Below are 15,093 nucleotides of genomic sequence, written 5' to 3'. Positions count from 1 at the left end.
ACACTTGTTCTTGCATTTCTATGGTTCAAATTTTGTAGATCTACTCTTGAATCTTGTTTTTGTGTTGATTTTAGGTTCTATCATTTTTCATTCATAATATTCTTGTGCTGAACCTTAGATCTATTTTTTTTTTCCAAAATATTGATTAGAAAAAAAAACACAAAAATCTATGTGTAAATCACTTAATCCATGTTGTCTTAGAGTCATGTTTAGTCATAGTAATTGTCACATTATGTTCTAAGTTTGTGTTGAATTTTATTTTGTTGATTGAATTCTAGATACATTTGTTCATGTATTCTTGTCATTCTTAGCCTATCTTTTGAATTTTGAGTCTAATTCATGCATGTTATTTAGTTCATAACATGTTCTAAATCAATTCCTAGAAGTAGTCTTGTTCTTGAACTTTTTTTTTGCTTTCTAAGTTTCCTACATGATGCCTATGATGAAGTTGAGTTGTGGTGCTGAGTTGTGGCTGGATTTGTGAATCAAAATAAGTCTTAAGCTCTCCTTAATTGTGTTATTCAAGATAATTGAGCATAAGCAAACACAAATTGTAACTATCCAAGCCTTAAGCAACATAAACACTACTCTTGATTTCTAGGTTCAAATCGCTGGTGCTGGCAGCTTGAACATACGAACTTGTATAAATTACTGGGAATTGGTAACTACATTTTTTGAGCTGAAACATTTACTGAATTTTCTAGACATCTGGACCAAAATTATAAAAAAAGAACCAAGCGATTTGGATTAAAGGAAAAAATAAGAAAAATCTCACAGGTTGGCAGAAAAATCAGTGTCCAGGAAAAAAAAAAAGAAAAGTGAAAGGAAAGTGTGCTTGTTGTTTTGGCTCAAAATTTGTTCTATAATTGGTGCCTATTTTATACCAATCCTAGTTCTGAAATTTCAATTGAAAATTATTGTGAAAACAAGTGCCAAAACTAGATGTTTCTTGAGTCTTTTTTTTTAGAGTTTTTCTACTCTACTCTAGAGCCATTCTAGGTTTCTCTTTGAGTCCTAGCTTGCCTTTTTGTGCTTTTCATTGCTTTAATTGTTGAATAATCCTTGGAAATTTGTCTTGTTAAAACTCTATTGGTTTAGCTTTCATTTCATTTTTTTTTTGTCTTTGGTTATTGCTTGTCTCTTTGTTTCCTTGCTTGTGAGTTGCCATATAGGGAATTGGAAAGGAGGATTGGTGCCATATCTTGAAGAATTTGAGTCAAGAAGCATGGGGCCAACCACCTTAAGAGCTATTGGACTAAGAAGCACTCCAAATTGAGTGAAACACTAAAGAGAGAATAGCCACCACAATTGAGGACTTTTTTCTTTGTAATTTTGTAATTGGCAATTTGCTTTGCTTTCAAATTTTGTAACAAAAAGGCCTTTCATTGGAAGTAAGTTGGGAGCCTCCTCTAGGTCACCCTACTTCCATTTGTGTGTAATAATTTTAGGCAATTTTCCCTTAGGATAGTGAGTGTTTTGTTGGGAACCTTAAATGAGGTCATCCAAACACTCTTAGGATCCGCCTAGTTTGCATTTCTTGCACTTTAATTTCTTGCTTACTTTCATAGCTTATTTCCTTTTCCCTCGATTGTCAACCGCCTAGATAGATTTCCTTTTACCAATTAGTTTTTACCTTATCTTTCACACCTTTTTTAGTGTTTATTTTGGCTAGTTTCAACCATAGTTTCTTTTACCTTTTTTTTCAAACCCCCAACAAGAAAGAACCATAACTTAGGAACCAACATGAGTCTTCATTCTTCATCTAGTGTTAATGGTGAGGGTTCTACTCCTAAGGACCCCTTGTATAAGATATTAGATGAGTTGAGATCCCTTAAGTTGTGGAAAGAAAAACAAGAGAGAAAAGATAAAGGTAAAAAAAGAGTGGAAGAAATAAGTCAAGATGAAAGAGAGAAAATAAGAGAGGAAGAAAGAAGAAAAATAATGAAAGAAATGAAAAGAGAAAAACGTGTCTCCTATAGTAGTCATAACTCTTGCAAGAGCCTAAGTGAAGAACTTCGTGACTATTATGAAGGAAGGCATAGGTCACATCTTAGACCTCACTCCCATAGGAGAGAAAATAAAAGAAAGCCTCAAGAGGTTAACATTAAACACCCATACTTCCATGGGAAGGACAATGTAGAGGCTAATTTAGATTGGGAAATAAGGGTAGAGCAACAACTTAAAAGGAAGTCTACTTCAAAATCTTATGGCTCTCAGTCTTATCAAAAGAAAGACCAAGGTCAAGGAATCTTAGGGGTGAGACCTTCTAAGCCCAAAGATGATAAGGGGAAGACAATAGAAAAGCAACCCCTTAAGGCTAGTATGCAAGAGAAGACTAGCTCCATGAAGTGCTTTAAATGTCTTGGAAGAGGACACATTACTTCTCAATGCCCCACCAAGAAAACCATGATTATGAGGGGCCAAGACATTTATAGTAGCCAAGATGAGGCTACTACTTCACCTTCCTCTAGTAAAAGTGAAGAAGCAAAAGGGGAAGAATCTAGTGAAGAGATCTACCCCCAAGAAGAAGGACAACCTTTAATGGTTAAGGAGGAGTGTAAGGAGGTAAGTGTCTCCTCCAAGAGGTTAGCTAAGAAGGAAAGACATTTTGAAATAAAGACAAATATTAAAGAAATTTCCCTTCTTAGACAACCTCCACATTTTCTCCTTTGTAAAAAGACACTTGTTAGCATTGCCACATCTCTTAGGCTTGAGTTTAATCCTCAAGTAAAGGAGTTGTTGGATGAGGGTTTGGTTCGCAAGAGATTAAATCCTTGTGCTTTGTTGGTGCCCAAAATAGGTATTATTAGGCACCAAATCCCTAAAATAGGTGGTGTGATGAATGTTTTGGGTGGTGCAACACTCTTTTGTAAAATCACTCGTGCACCCAACATCTTCATGATTTGTGTACATAGGGACTCATTAGGTAGGTTTGTTCTTATTTTTAGTTTCAATACAAACTTAGGCACTCATATAGGACACCTTAGGTTTGTCATACTTTTTGGTAGGAATAATCAACATGAAAATACAGAAAAAGGTATGTTCTATTGCTTTACTTTTCTTAATTTTTTAAATTGTGATCAAGGGGTTCCCATGAACCCTAAGAGAATAAATGTCATTCCTGAGTGGCCCGCTCCACAAAGTGTAAGAAAAATTTGGGGCTTCCAAGACTTAACAAACTTTTACAAAAGGTTTGCCCCATATTTTTCTATACTTGTAGCACCACTCATTGAGTTTGTGAGGAACCATGTTCCTTCATGGGAAGATGCCCAGGAAATGAGTTTTCAGACCTTACCTTACTTCAACATACTAAACACCACTAATACATATGTTTTTGTTCTTTTTACAGGTGTTGAGGAAAAAAGCCCAGCGTTTCAAGAACCTCGGGATTTGAGGTCAAATCCTTTTCAAGGGGGAGGGAATGATGCAATCCTACCCCGCAAGGGCATTGGATAGAAAACTCCAAGTAGATTGGGCCAGAGATGCAAGAGTAGGCCCTAGGGTTCTTATGAGCCTTAGGGTAGATTTCGGGCCCATGGGCTAAGTACGAGCCCACTTATCTTTGTAAATATTAGATTAAGGTTTCATTATTTTTGGGCCTTGTATTTAGGGCTCCATAATGTAGGTAGGGTACCCTAGAAATATAGGATTTTTCAGCCCTTGTATTTTAGGGCACCTAGACTAGTTTTTGTATTAGGGGTAGTTTTGTAATTTCACATGCACTAAGTGGATATTTGATGTGTGTGGTTGGAAATAAATTTAATTGAATTGGTAGAAGCCCAATCCAATTAAATTTTAGAGGGGGAGGTGAGCATTTGCTTACTACACCCCATTGCCACATCATATAGTCACACTTTGTGCATGTCCTTCATGCTTTTCATGCCTCATGACACCTAAGCACACTTAGTGGAGAATCTTGGAATTGATCTTGGATTAGTGGGTTGAACCATAACTAAAATTCACTAATCATAATTAGTGAAATTTTGGCTCCAAAGTTTGGCTCCACAAATTCAATTTCAAATTCAAGTGAAATTTGAATTTCCCTCCAATTTTGTGTGACACTTAGGCTATAAATAGAGGTCATGTGTGTGCATTTTTTTGAACTTTGATGATTTGAATATTAAACTTCAGATTTCAAAGCTCATTTGGAGCACAAAATTTCGTGCTCTTTTCTCCCTCTCCCTTCATTCATCTCCTTCTTCCTCCAAGCTCTTATCCATGGCCTCCTATGGTGGTGAGATTCTTCTAGACTCATCTTCTCCTTGAAGTGGCGTCTCCTCTCTCTCTCCCTTTCTCCATTCCGCTGCCATTCATCTTCCAAGAAGCAAAGGAATCCATTTATGAAGAAGATCCTAGGCCTACAAGCTCCAATGGAGCTTGCATCAGAAATCCACCCCTAAGACTAGTTCCCAAGAAAGGACTAGCAACATTAAATGCTTCAAATGTCTTTGGAGAGGTCACATTGCCTCTCATTGCCCCCCAAAGAAAACCATGATTATGAGGGGTCCAGACATTTATAGTAGTCAAGAGGAGACTACTTCGTCCTCTTCCTCTAGTGGAAGTGAAGATGAAGTAAGGGGTGAAGAGTCTAGTGAGGAAGTCTACCCCCATGAAGAAGGTGACCTCTTAATGGTTAGAAGGCTTCTTGGAGGTCAATCTTGTGATCTATCTCAATCCCAAAGAGAGAACATATTTCATACAAGATGCAAAATTTTAGATAAAACTTGTTCTCTCATTGTGGATAGTGGATCTTGTTGCAATTGTTGTAGCACAAGATTAGTTTCCAAGTTGAACCTCACTATCATTCCCCACCCAAAACCTTATAATTTTCAATGGCTCAATGAGCAAGGGGAAATGATAGTTAACCAACAAGTGAAGGTACCTTTCTCCATTGGGACATATAAGGATGAAGTTAATTGTGATATAGTTCCCATGGAGGCAGGACATATTCTTTTAGGAAGGCCATGACAATTTGATAGGAAGATCATTTACAATGGCATAACTAATGAAATTACCTTCACCTATCTTGGCACTAAATTTGTGTTGCATCCTCAAACACCTTCAAAGGTGGCCAAAGATCAACTAACTATGAAAGATAAGAGGGATGAGGAAGAAAAACTAGAAAAACAAAAGAAAAAGAAGGATAGTAAGGCCTTGTCTTCAAAGGCCAAGGGGAAGGAAATGGAGGAAAAGGATTCCTCCAAGAAGATTGTTAAGAAGGAAAATCATTTTGCGACAAAAAGGTGATATTAAAAGAGCACTCCTTCTTAAACAATCTTTCTACCTTCTCCTATCAAGGGAAACATCCCTTAGCACCACCATACCTCTTGAGCTTGAGGTTATTCCTCAAGTAAAGGAGTTGTTGGATGAGGGTTTGGTTCGCAAGAGCTTAAATCCTTGTGCTTTGTTGGTGCCCAAAATAGGTATTATTAGGCACCAAATACCTAAAATAGGTGGTATGATGAATGTGTTGAGTGGTGCAACACTTTTTTGTAAAATCACTCATGCACCTAACATCTTCATGATTTGTGTACATAGGGACTCATTAGGTAGGTTTGTTCTTATCTTTTGTTTCAATGCAAACCTAGGTGCTCATGTGGGACACCTTATGTTTGTCGTAATTTTTTGTAGGAATAATCAACATGAAAATAAAGAAAAAGGTATGTTTTATTCCATTACTTTCCTTAACTTTTTAAATAGTGATCAAGGGCTTCCCATGGACCCTAAAAGAATAAAGGTCATTCCTGAGTGGCCTACTCCACCAAGTATAAGGGAAATTTGGGGATTCAATATCTTAACAAACTTTTATAAAAGGTTTGTTCCATATTTTTCTATACTTGCAGCACCACTCATTGAGTTGGTGAAGAACTATATTATCTTATGGGAAGATGGCAGGAAAGGGGATTTCAGTCCTTATCGTACTCTAACATACCCAATATCACTAATACATATGTTTTTATTCTTTTTACAGGTGTTGAGGAAAGAATTAATGAGTTTCAAGAACCTCTGGATTTGAGGTCAAATCCTTTTCAAGGGGGAGGAAATGATGCAATCCAAACCCCCGAGGGCATTGGATAGAAGACTCCAAGAAGATTGAGCCAAAGATGCAAGAGAAGGCCCTATGGTTCTCATGAGCCTTAGGGTAGATTTTGGGCCCATTGGCTAAGTATGAGCCCACTTATCTTTGTGCATATTAGATTAAAGTTTCATTAATTTTGGGTCTTGTATTTAGGGCTCCATAATGTAGGTAGGGTACCCTAGAAATGTAGGATTTTTCAGCCATTGTATTTAGGGCATCTAGACTGGTTTTTGTATTAGGGGTAGTTTTGTAATTTCAGATGCACTAAGTGAATATTTGATGTGAATTGTTGGAAATAAATTTAATTGAATTAGTAGAAGCCCAATCCAATTAAATTTTAGAGGGGGAGGTGAGCATTTGCTTACTACATCCCATTGCCACATCATATAGTCACACTTTGTGCATGTCCTTCATGCTTTACATGCCTCATGACACCTAAGCACACTTAGTGGAGGATCTTGGAAATGATCTTGGATTAATGGGCTGAACCATAACTAAAATTCACTAATCATAATTAGTGAAATTTTGGCTCCACAAATTCAAGTAAAATTTGAATTGAAATTCAAATTTCCCTCCAAATTTGTGTGACACTTAGGCTATAAATAGAGGTCATGGGTGTTCATTTTTTTTACTTTGATCATTTGAAAATTAAACTTCAAAGTTCAGAGCTCTCTTAGAGCACAAAATTTGGTGCTCTTCTCTCTCTCTCTGATGAGAACCCTGAAACTGGCCAAATACAGGCTAAAGGCCCAAGTGGAGAAGGACGAAGGCCTAAGTGGAGAAGGACGAAGGCCCAAGTGGAGAAGGATGAGGGCCCAGAGGCAGAGACATTATCAAGACTATTAATTGTTGCTGAAGGCTCAGATTAATTTGAAGGCCCATAATAAATATGTTCTATTTTTATTAATAATTTTTATTTATTGTAATTTTGGCCCAAACTGTTTAGAAGGCCCATGTCTATTTTTATCTTTTTGTTCAGATACGCTATAAGTATTGGTTTTTGTTTTCAATAAAAAAAAAACTTTTGGCATTTGATAAAATTTGGTGAGAGTTTTTCTCTGAGTTCCTTGTTGAACCAATCTCAGACTTATCAAGGTAATCCTTGTGGCGTCTACCCTGACTTATCTTCCTTCACTGGAAGTGGCGTCTACCCTGACTTATCTTCCTTCACTAGAAGTGGCGTCTACCCTGACTTATCTTCCTTCTTTGGAAGTGGCGTCATCCAAAAATCTCTGTTACCTGTATCAAGTGATCCGCTCCTACTCAGGTTCACATCATCTGGTATCAGAGCTTCATCTCTTGATACAGGTTCTATCCTATCCTATTATTTTTCTTTGTAATTTTTCCAAGTTCGTGTTTTGTCCTTGTTTTGTTATTTGTTTTCTTGTTTGCTTCTTGTTGCGTTCTTGTTTGTGTCTTCATTTCGTTCTTGTTCTTGTTCTTGTCATGTTTTTGTTCTTGTTCTTGTTTCTTGTGTCTTTCAGACTTTGAGTAAAAAAAAATCTGTTTGAGTTCTGTTTCAAGTAAAAAAAAAAAGTTGCAGAATTTTTTTTTTAAAAAAAAGAAAAGAAAAGAAGAAAAAAATGGGTGTTTAATCTTTGAACACGAAATTGAGGCAGTTAGAGGCTTTTTTTGTCAGAAAATCGTGTACCAAATCCCCTTATCTGGATTCTCCTCTGAATTCTGAGCGTTTTGATATATAGTGGGCCTCAAACGGACAACCGTAGCAAAAGTTATGAGCATTTGAAGTTTACTTGTCTTATCTGTTATCCTATTTGTTATCATATCTGTTATCCAAATTAAATCTAGTTTGTTATCCAAATCCAATCTAATCTGTTATCCAAATCAAATCTAATATATTATTCAAATCAAATCTGATCTTTTATCTAAATCAAATCCAATATGCTATCCAAATCAAGTCCAAGTTGTTATCCCAAATCAAATCTGTTGCTCAGTCTATGATAATTATATTGTCTTTCCTTTTATTTTATATTACCTTGTGTGTCTAATTTGGTCCATCCAGGAACTTAAGAGTGAACACGAGTGGTAAAAGGCAAGAGGGAATACATTACACAAAAGCCTATATTGAGAGCATCAAACATGAGTGAACTACCATCAAAGAGAGAAACACGTGAGTAGAGTGAGGTGAGGTCCTGAATTTTTTTTTTAAATTACTGCAAAATTCTTTGTTCCTTAATCATGGTAGGAGCTGGTGACAATGGTGGTGTATATCATCAACTGGACGGATTTCAGCGCTTATTACTGGACGCGATGACTACACAAATGCAACGTTTGTTGAAACGTAACAATGAAGAGCTCTACATGCGAATAAAAGGACTAGAGCACCAAATGAATCCAAATGCTGGGAGACCTTATGGTGGCAACAGAAGGGTCAATGATGGATCGAACCGAATAGAGGGGCAAGACAGAATTGAGGGAGTAAAACTCAATGTATCCTTTTTTAAAGGCAAGAGTGACCCAGACGCCTACCTTACCTGGGAGATGAAGATTCAGCATGCATTCTCTTACAATGATTATCCGGAAGAGCAGAAGGTGAAGTTAGCAGCAGCTACATTCTCAGACTATGCCTTTGTTTGGTGGAAGAAAAATCAAAGAGAGATGAAGAGAGAAGAAGGGCGGGAGATAGATGCATGGACTGAGATGAGAAGGGTTATGCGAAAGAGGTATGTTCCAATTAGCTACAGTAGAACCATGCGACAAAAACTCCAGAGGTTATCCCAGGGAAGTTTGATTGTTGAGGATAAGGAGATGGAGATGGCACTAGTGAGGGCCAACATTGAAGAGGACACCAAAGCAGTGCATGATGGCTTCACCAACAAGATTTCTTTCCAGCACCACGACCAGAAAATTATTCATAAACCTCTATCCCTCAGAGAAGTGTGTGATGACCAAATCAGAAGGAGAGAAAAGAGAGAACAAGAGAGAGATATTAGTGAGGCATCATAGAGAAATAGAAAAAGGAAGAGTGATATACTTGAGAGATGGAGTGACACACAAAAGAGAGAGAGTGATAATTCTAATTAGTTAACTATTTATGTTTCTCCTAGTGTTCAACCCTTATTGCAGGAATTTAAAGATGTCCTTCCTAAGGAGATTCCTCATGGACTGCCACCTTCAAGAAGCATAGAACATCAAGTTGATCTCCTTCCAGAAGCTTCATTGCCTAACAGGCCAACTTACAACAACAAGCCCCAAGAGTTTCAACATAAGGATGCACAGGCCAAAGTTGAGTATGTGAAAAGATTGTATGACCAAGTGAAGGTACAAATTGCAAAGAAGAATGAAAGATATACCAAGCAAGCCAACAAGAAAAGGAAGGAAGTGGTACTTGAACCCGATGATGATCCTGGACATTTGAGAGCAAATGTTTTCCAAGAAGGAGGGAATGATGAGAATCCTGAAACTGGCCAAATACAGGCTAAAGGCCCAAGTGGAGAAGGACGAAGGCCTAAGTGGAGAAGGACAAAGCCCTCGAGTGGAGAAGGATGAAGGCCCAAGTGGAGAAGGATGAGGGCCCAGAGGCAGAGACATTATCAAGATTATTAATTGTTGCTGAAGGCCCAGATTAATTTGAAGGCCCATAATAAATATGTTATATTTTTATTAATAATTTTTATTTATTGTAATTTTGGCCCAAACTGTTTAGAAGGCCCATGTCTATTTTTATCTTTTTGTTCAGATACGCTATAAGTAATGGTTTTTGTTTCTTTTGGCATTTGATAAAATTTGGTGAGAGTTTCTCTCTGAGATCCTTGTTGAACCAATCTCAGACTTATCAAGGTAATCCTTGTGGCGTCTACCCTGACTTATCTTCCTTCACCGGAAGTGGTGTCTACCCTGACTTATCTTCCTTCACTGAAAGTGCCGTCATCCAAACTCTGTAACCTATATCAAACGTTCTGCCCCGTAAGGTTCACATCATCTGGTATCAAGCAAGCCAACAAGAAAAGGAAGGAAATGGTACTTGAACCCGATGATGATCCTGGACATTTGAGGGCAAATGTTTTCCAAGAAGGAGGGAATGATGAAAATCCTGAAACTGGTCAAATACAGGCTAAAGGCCCAAGTGGAGAAGGATGAAGGCCTAAGTGGAGAAGGACAAAGCCCTCGAGTGGAGAAGGATGAAGGCCCAAGTGGAAAAGGGTGAGGGCCCAGACGCAGAGACATTATCAAGACTATTAATTGTTGTTGAAGGCCCAGATTAATTTGAAGGCCCATAATAAATATGTTCTATTTTTATTAATAATTTTTATTTATTGTAATTTTGGCTCAAACTGTTTAGAAGGCCCATGTCTATTTTTATCTTTTTGTTCAGATACGCTATAAGTATTGGTTTTTGTTTTCAATAAAAAAAACTTTTGGCATTTGATAAAATTTGGTGAGAGTTTCTCTCTGAGTTCCTTGTTGAACCAATCTCAGACTTATCAAGGTAATCCTTGTGGCATCTACCCTGACTTATCTTCCTTCACTGGAAGTAGCGTCTACCCTGACTTATCTTCCTTCACCGGAAGTGGCATCTACCCTGACTTATCTTCCTTCACTAGAAGTGGCGTCTACCCTGACTTATCTTCCCTCTTTGGAAGTGGCGTCATCCAAAAATCTTTGTTACCTGTATCAAGCGATCCACCCCGTAAGGTTCACATCACTCTCCCTTCATTCATCTCCTTCTTCCTCCAAGCTCTTATCCATGGCCTCCTATGGTCGTGAGCTTCTTCTAGACTCATCTTCTCCTTGAAGTGGCGTCTCCTCTCTCTCTTCCTTCTCCATTCCGCTGCCATTCATCTTCCAAGAAGCAAAGGAATCCATTGATGAAGAAGATCCTAGGCCTATAAGCTCCAATGGAGCTTACATCATGTTCTACCAATCCAATTAAATTTATTTCCAACAACACACATCTTTATCTCCTAGAGATGCTTTAGTGAAAAATTTATGCACAACCTCTTCAAGAGCATCCTTCCCTTCAGGATCCCTATATTTAGGAACCATGGCAACTTCCATCTCTGCTTGTCTTTCAGAATCATATACAAACATGATTTTAGCTCTATGCTTTGTGGCAGATTGCACCCTTTCAATCTCAACTTTTCTTACTTCATCTTCTAAGTGAGCTATGGCAGACTCAATCACTATTTATTTAGGCATAGGCTCACCATCTATATCCATCATGGTGGCCTTCTCAGTAACCTTTCTCTACACTATCTCAAGAAATAAGGTCTTCTAAATTCCATAACAACATCTTCTGGAATTTCTTCAGATACCTTCCCAGCTAAGTAAACCAAGCTTGCATCCTCTTCTAGCTTCCTCTTGTGCTCTTCCGTAGATAGAGTTAGCACAGAAGCCAAAAGAACCTCATCTAGCTCGAAGGCCTCCTTTTTCTCCAAGGATTTATCCAACTTGGCCTTCTTTCTTGTTTTAGACAAAGACTTCTTCTCAGTCTTTTTCAAGGCAACAACTTCTTTTTTGCTCAAAGGGGGTGAAGTCAGTTTGGATGAAGGTTGAGAGGTCTAAAGTTTGAGGGGTAAGAGCTTCAAGAATCTCAACATCAAATTCATGCTTCTTTGATGGTGATGTTGGCTTAGGCTAAGGGGTTGGAAAAATCTAAGATATAGATTCTTGTGGCTTAGGAGGAAAGATGAGAGTAGATTGAGGTTTGTGTTAGGGGTGTTTGATTTTGATGGTTGGTCTTTTGGGAGCATGTTTAGATTCAGGTTCAAACTTAGAGTCTGGAGCATTCTTCTTTTGGGAAGTTTTGGTGTTAAAGGGTTTGGGATCATATGGAGGTTATTTCTTGGGTGGATCAGAAGGCTTAAGGTTAAATGGTGTAACATCCTATTTTTTTAGAAGCTAGCTTAATGAAATTGTATAGTAATTATATGTGCTTAATTGATTAAGTGAGTTATTTAAGTTTTGTTATTAATATATATATATATATATATATATATATATATATATATATATATATATATATATATATATATCATGAGTATAGAATAACTAATGTCTTAGTGGTCTGTGCTAGAGGTTAATGATTTACAATTATTGTAGAAGCAAGATTCATGATGATGAATCAAGTTGATTCAAGTAGTTTTGATGATGACAAAGATGATAACAAAAAGCCCAAGAGAATGATTTCAAGATTGAGTCAACAAGTTCAAGATCAAGTTTAATTTCAAGTTTCATAAGAAGAAATCAAGAAGATTCAAGAATCAAGAGAAGTTTGATTTCAAGATTCAAAAGAAGATTAATTCAAGATTCAAGAGAAGAAATCAAGAAGACTTCACAAGGGAAGTATTGAAATTTTTTTTCAAAAAACAAACATAGCACAATTTTGTTTTTCAAAAGAGTTTTTCTCAAAATTTTCTAAGTTACCAGAGTTTTTACTCTTTGGTAATCGATTACCAGTTTCCTGTAATCGATTACCAGTGGCAAAGTTTGATTTCAAAAGCTTTTAACTGAATTTGCAACGTTCCAATTGTTTTTTTAATGGTGTAATCAATTACAATATATTGGTAATCGATTACCAATGGATTTGAACGTTGAAATTCAAATTCAATTGTGAAGAGTCACATCTTTTCATAAAATGCTTTGTGTAATCGATTACATGGTTTTGGTAATCGATTACCAGTGACAAGTTTTGATTAAAAATTAAGAGATGTAACTCTTCCAATGGTTTTTAGGTTTTTCTCAAGGTTATAACTCTTCCAATGGTTTTCTTGACTAGACATGAAGAGTCTATAAAAGCAAGACCTTGACTTGCATTTCAATAACCTTTTACACAACTTTTTCATAACTTTTGAACATCTCTTTGAACTTCTTCTTCTTCTTCTTCCTTTGCCAAAAGCTTTCTAAGTTTTCTGGTTTCCAAACCTTGTCCTTTCACAGAAAATAAAAGTGTGCTATATCTTTTCATTCTCTTCTCCCTATGCCCAAAAAGAATTCGACAATGACTAACCGCCTAAATTCTTTTTGTGTCTCTCTTCTCCCTTTTCCAAAAGAGCGAAGGACTAACCGTCTGAATTCTTTTGTGTCTCTCTTCTCCCTTTTCCAAAAGAACAAAGGACTAACTGCCTGAATTATTTTGTGTCTCCCTTCTCCCTTTTCAAAGAATTCAAAATGGCACAGTCTGAGAATTCTTTTGATTCTTCTCTTTCCCTTAAACAAAAGATTTCAAAGGACTAACCGCCTGAGATATCTTTTGTTTCCCCTTCACAAAGTTTCAAAGGACTAACTGCCTGAGAACTTTGTCTTAACACATTGGAGGGTACATCTACTTGGGTTGTTGTAACTGAGAACAAGAGAGGGTACATCTCTTGTGGATCAGTTCAAGTGGAGGGTACATCCACTTGGTTGTTCAAAGAGAACAAGGGAGGGTACATCCCTTGTGGATCTTTGCTTGTAAAAGCTTTTACAAGGTTGAAATGAAATTTCAAGGACCACAGGTCGCTTGGGGACTGGATGTAGGCACGGCTTGTTGCCAAACCAGTATAAAACTCTTGTGTTTGTCTTCTTCTTCCCTACACTCTTTAATTTCCACTGTGCACTTTAATTATCGCTTTTACTTTTGGTTAAGTTTCTATTTCTGTTCTTTACTTTCTTAATATTATAGTAAAAGCCTAATTGAATTTAGTAACATTAAGAAGGATAAGTTTTTTTTAATTAGTAAAGGTTCATTAATAATTAATTCAACCTCCCCTTCTTAATTATTCTGAGGCCACTTGATCCAACAATTATTAATACCCGTGACAAGGACATGATTTGGGTTTCTTTGAGTGATTCAAGTTTTAAAAAAAGTCAATTTGGGATTGTTGCACAATCTAAATAAATTCTTAAATTTATTCTTGCTCTTATAGTCCATCTAAATTAGATTCTAAGAAAACTATTGTTGCTATAGCAGTTCACATTGCTTGTGTTTTTGATCCAATTTCATATGCTAATTAGTAAAGCTATCATTTGCAATTTATTCAATCTCAATCATAATCCTTCAATTATATCCTAAAGTTTTTACCTTATCCTTTATTCTATTCAGCTTACACTCATTTTAATCCCATTACCCCTAAGATGTTGGCCTATACTTGTATTATTGTAGTATTCTATTCATTTCCTTTCTATAATCTTGTGGCTAATAAACTAACATACAAGTTGCTACTTCTCATTTTTTTTCTCTTTTTCCCTATAAACCTTATAATACATAATTTTATAAGTTTAACACCTTATAAATTCATTTAAACATTTTATAAAACTTAAGCCTTATTACTCCATGGTCAACAACCTCCACCACCTTTCCTACTTTTCTTTAGACAAGAAAATAACACCTTAGTGAAACATTGCAACATTCTTTATCACTCAGAGCTTGCCACAAATTCAAGAAAACTACCTACCACCCAATTCTTTCCATTCTTTCAATTCATTCCTTGTCATATCATAAGGTCATCACATACAATACCATTTCATCTAGCCTTGTAACCTCCCTGAAATCAAAGACTGCTTAAGTCTAATGCCTAGTATGCACTATACCCTGTTGGAATTTTCTATTCCAATCATTATCGTGGGCTGATATTATAAGACAATTATATTAGCTATTTATCATTAGTTGGTTTTATTTTATGTGATCAAATTAAGTAAGCTTGTTAGACAACTAAATCATATGATATGGACTTAAATGCGTAGATGTCAGTGTTGGCCCATTAGGGGATAATGAGAACCCTATTAAGTTAACACGCTATAAGAAAGATATGGTCCCCAATATATTGAGTCGTCACACATAGTTTCTCTTCTCCCCATCTGAAGAGTTACGAAGGTTCTATTGAGGAATAAAGAGATTCTGGTTGAGAAAGAACCATGAAGCCACCAATTATGCTTTTAGTCAGTTATTCATTGTCTCTGCAACATTTCATAGCAGATCCTAAGAAGAGCGCATACATAAGAAATCACCTATGGATTCAGATTTTGCTGCGTTTGTTTGATCAAACATTATTGATCCAGGTATTCCTAAAACT

Source organism: Glycine max, chromosome 1 (genome assembly GCF_000004515.6).
Source record: "Glycine max cultivar Williams 82 chromosome 1, Glycine_max_v4.0, whole genome shotgun sequence".
NCBI classification, from domain to species: Eukaryota; Viridiplantae; Streptophyta; class Magnoliopsida; order Fabales; family Fabaceae; genus Glycine; species Glycine max.
The sequence above is the reverse complement of the archived record's forward strand: the minus strand, read 5'-3'. Positions refer to the sequence as shown.